This window comes from Camellia sinensis, chromosome 9 (genome assembly GCF_055761805.1).
Source record: "Camellia sinensis isolate YWXY chromosome 9, ASM5576180v1, whole genome shotgun sequence".
NCBI lineage: Eukaryota > Viridiplantae > Streptophyta > Magnoliopsida > Ericales > Theaceae > Camellia > Camellia sinensis.
Window position 1 is genome coordinate 41313608 of NC_138969.1, and position 5314 is coordinate 41318921.

The following is a 5314-nucleotide window of genomic DNA, read 5'->3' on the forward strand; positions in this document are numbered from 1 at the left end:
TTATATAGTGTTTGGTTCATTAGAATGAAATAAAATAGTCACTCCTTAGTCTCTCTATAGAATGACTATTCTCCTATAATGGTGAATGGTAATTCCATTTGTAATGTATTTTTTCATAAATCAAATACAATAAACAATCAGACAATATAGTACAATGTATACATATAGAAAACAAGCACTCCAATTGGAATACGACCTCCATGCGCGTAGCGCGTGGGTTCAACTACTATTTAAAAAACACCCCTTAATTCACCTGATGTGTGACACAAAGGAAAAAATTCATATATTTGGATCGAATCTCCATGGCATCCATAGGATAGGATCCCCATTGCGATCATTACTGTAGGTTGTAGAGTTAAAGGGCTTGTTTGGTTTGCTTTTGGAAGAGTTGTTTTTGAATTTTTTTTCCAAAATTTTGTTTGGTTTATGGTTTTTCTCAAAAAATTTCCAAAATTACTTTTTCTTTCTTACACATCAATCAATCACTTTTTTTTTCTTCTCTCTCATTCTCAATCACTTTTTTTCTCACACATCTACTCAATTACAACAAAATATCAAATAATCCAAAACTTCATAACTCCAAAACTACTTTCAAAATATATAACCGAACAAACCAAAAAAAATTCTAAATTCTCTCCCTAATTTTTTTTTTTTTTTTAAATCACTCTCTCAAAAGCAAACCAAACACACCCTTTATCTATGAAATCTCTACTCTTCTATCACAAAACTTTAATGCCTTTCACGAGATTAAGTTCACTATAATACCATTTCTTATGTCCTAAGCAATATTACTTGAATGAGATGGATCAATTATCTTGAATAAGATGGATCAATTATTTTATTTGTGTGTGCGTAATCCACTCAAATGAAAAACAAATTTATTTAGGACAATAATCAGTATGTTTGATTTTAGTTTTCTGAATTCAATTTTCTAAAAATTGAATTTTTTATTTTTTATTTTTTTTTATTTTTAGTGAATATTTTTAAAATTTTAAGTAATTATTTTACTTTTTTAGATACACTTTACTTAGATGTATCTAAATAGTAAAATATTTGTGAAAAATATTTTAAAAAATTAATAAATACACAAAAATACCAAAAATTAATATTTTTTGGTATTTAGTGTATTTTTTAATTTTTTTTACAAATATTATACTTTTTAAGTGTATTTATGTTAAGTGCGTTTAAAAATTAAAAAAACAATTTCTTAAGATATTTAAAAAATTCATTAAAAACATTAAAATACAGAAAATAAAAAAGTAAAATTTTTTGAAAACTATTTTCTAAAAACCATAATCAAACAAGCTGAATAATTTTCATGGACAAAAGAGTTGCTTACAGCATCCACAATGGAATAGCTAAAAAAGTGTGTTAAAGTGTGTTATATGACAAAAAGTGATAAAAGTGGGGCAAAAAAATGTGTGTTAAGATGTGTTAAGAATTTGTTAATTTTAGAGAGTGAGTGGTGGTGCAATGGATGTGTTAAAATGTGTGTTAAAAAAAAAAATATATATATATATATATAAACAAATGTGGGACCCACCCTTTTGCCAACTCTACTTTCCTTTCTCTCTACTGCCAATGGCTATATTTCACTTTACCAGTGTTGCACTGCCAACGACTATATTTCACTTCGACAACGGCTATAATTTATAACAAACAGATATATATTGTATTGTCACCAACTAAATGAACAAGTTTTATATATTCAAATCAAGTGCATTTTTTTTTTTTAAATCTAATAAGTAGATTATTTGTTCTTTTATCTTCTCTTTCATTTTTCCCCATAAAAACATCAATGGCATCATCGTCTCAATTTATTCCTACCATGGAGTCTTGTTCTTCTACACATTTTAGTTCTTCAACCGACAATAATAGCTCATCCGATGGGGATCAAGAGACGGTGTCACAACATTACAATAAACATGTTCAAAAGATGACGAATTTGTTTTTTCCGCCGCAAATGCTAACACTAATCTCAAAACCAGTTAAGAGGCAATATATAAGGCGTGATCACGAGGGAAGTGATCGACAAATATGAAGAGATTATTTTGCTGAGAATTGTACGTATCTGACACCTAACTATTTTTGTAGACGATTCCGAATGCGTCAAGAGTTGTTTCTTCGCATCTTGAATGATGTTAAAGGGTATGACAATACTTTGTACAAGAAAAGGATTGTGTTGGATAGTTGGGGTGCTCTCTTATACAAAAAATTACAACCGTAATTCGTATACTCGCCTATGGATTTTCATTAGACCATTGTGATGGGTACATAAAGATTGGTGAGACCACTGCTAATGATAGCTTGAAGCTCTTTTGTAATGTTATTATTGCCTTATATGAGGAACAATACCTCCGCTCACCGAATGAAAATGACATAAAACGTCTACTTGAAGAAAGGAAGGCGAGAGGCTTCCCAAGTACGCTTGGGTCTTTAGATTATATGCATTGGGAATGGAAGAATTGTTCCACATCTTGGCATGGAACCCATAGGGGCTGTAAAATAAATTGATAGAGAGAGAGAGCAAATGAATAAATGTGTATATTGAATTTGTTGTGTGTTTTTACAAAGGGAGCTTAGCTCTCTATTTATAGACTGATATTGGGCATGCCATGCGAGACGCGAGGCACCGAAAGGCAAGGCTAATGCTTTAGCCGAAAGGAACAAACACAATGATAACAAAGGCGCCGAAAGCTAATGCTATAACAATGCTATATTATATACAAAGTATAATAATATACTAACATCCCCCCGCAAACTCAAGGAGGGAAAGCATCAACCAAGTTGAGTTTGGAAACAAGATCAGTGAAGCGGCCAGGAGGATGAGCTTTAGTGAAGATATCAGCGGGTTGATCGACAGAAGCAATAGGGAGAAGATGGACAGTACCACAGGTAACATGCTGGCGAATGAAATGACAATCAATCTCAATATGTTTGGTGCGATCATGAAAAACATCATTGTGAGCAATTTGAAGAGCACTGTGATTGTCACAAAAAAGGTCAGTAGCACCAGAGGAGGGAACACCCAGATCAGTAAGAAGCCAACGAAGCCAGAGAAGTTCCTGAGTAGTATCAACAAGAGCACGGTATTCGGCCTCAGTACTGGAACGAGCAGTAAGAGATTGTTTCTTGCTGCGCCAAGAAATAAGAGAATCACCCAAAAAAAAACAGAACCCAGTAGTAGACCGGCGATCAGTAGGATCTCCAGCCCAATCAGCATCGGAAAAAGCACGAAGCTGGAGAGAGGAGCGGGCGGAATAATGAAGACCATGAAACATGGTGCCTTTGAGATACCGAAGGATACGAAGTAAGGCAGCATAATGAGGGGTACGAGGAGCCGACATAAACTGGCTGACAATATGAACTGCATAGGCAATATCAGGACGAGTAACAGTGAGATAGACAAGACTGCCAACCAGCTGTCGATATAGGGTAGCATCAGAGAGAAGAGTGCCATCAAGAGGGGTAAGACGACTCTGAGGCTCGAGAGGAGTGGAGGCAGTCTTGCAATCCGTAAGACCAGCACGGGTGAGAAGATCAGAGGTATACTTAGCTTGAGAGATAAAAGAACCCGTAGAATCATGGAAGATTTCAAGACCCAAGAAATAGCTGAGAGGACCAAGGTCTTTCATCTCGAAATGGTGGCTAAGAAACTGTTTAAGGCGAAGAATACCATCAACATCATCACCGGTGATAATCATGTCATCCACATAAAGTAAAAGCAGAGTGGTCCCTTGAGCTGTTTTCCGGATAAAAAGAGCAGTATCATAAGAGCTAGAGGTGAAGCCACAGTCATGAATAGTAGAGCTGAACTTGGCAAACCAAGTGCGGGGAGCTTGTTTGAGACCGTATAAGGCACGCCGAAGTTTGCAGACTTTAGGAGGTGGATAATCAGACCCAGGGGGAGGTTGCATGTAGACTTCCTCAAGAAGAATACCATTAAGAAAAGCATTGGTGACGTCCATTTGATAAAGATCCCAGTGGCGGGAGGTAGCAACAGCAATCAAGCTGCGAACAGAGGTGAGACGAGCAACAGGAGCAAAGGTCTCTTCATAGTCAATACCATATTCTTGGTTAAAGCCTTTGGCAACAAGGCGGGCTTTGTAGCGCTCAATAGATCCATCAGAACAAGTCTTGATTTTGTATACCCATTTGCAGCCAATGGCAGACTTGCCAGGAGGAAGATCAACAATATCCCAAGTATGAGTTTTGGCTAAGGCCTGCAATTCAGTAGTCATAGCTTGCTGCCAAAGAGGATTAGAGCGAGCCTCACGATAGGAGGTCGGTTCATAAGTAGAAAAAGCAGTAGAACCAACAATAAAGTCACGAAGACGAGTAGAAGGTTGTGTTACCCGGCGTGGTCGAGCAGACGGAGGAGGAGCCAGTGGAAGAGACTCAGCAGGAGGGGAGGAGGCCGAGGAAGTAAGAGCAGGACCATCAGAGGGAGCAGGAGCATGGGACAGTCCAGCAGGCAAGGCGACCTCTAGAGAAGTTGGCGTGGGTGGAGGAGAAAGATCATCAGAAAATAGATCGGTGAAAGGATCAGTAAAAAACAGAGAGGGGGAGGGAACAGACAAACGGAAGAGAGAGGGAGAGGAAAACATTTTGTGTTCCCAAAAGACCACATGACGAGAGATACGAAGTCGTTGGGAGAGAGGATCCCAACAACGATACCCTTTATGTTCAATACCATAGCCCAAGAAGCAACAAAGGCGGGAACGAGGTTCAAGTTTGGTACGTTCATGAGGTTGGAGAAGAACAAAACAGGCAGAGCCAAAGACCCGAAGGGTGGTGTAAGGAGGACGGGTGCCGTGTAGTCGCTCATAAGGAGTGTGATTATGAATGACAGGTGTAGGGATACAATTGATAGTGTAAGCAGCAGTGAGAGCTGCCTCTCCCCAAAAATGTTCTGGACAAGAGGAAGATAGAAGAAGAGCACGAGTAGTGTCGAGAAGATGCCGATGTTTCCGTTCAGCACGGCCATTTTGTTGAGACGTACCGGGACAGGAACGATGAGGTTGAGTACCATGACTCTGAAGGAAGGAAAGAAAGTCAAAATCTTTATATTCCATGGCATTGTCGGAGCGAAAAATCTTAATAGTTTTAGAAAATTGTGTGTTAACCATTGCAGCAAAATTGTAATAAAGTTGTTTGAGCTCAGAGCGAGTTTTCATAAGGAACAACCATGTAAAACGGGAAAAATCATCAATAAAAACAACAAAGTAGCGGGCTCCGCCCATAGTGGGAGTAGGAGAGGGTCCCCAAATATCAGAATGGATGAGATCAAATGGTGCAAGAGAAACAGAGTCAC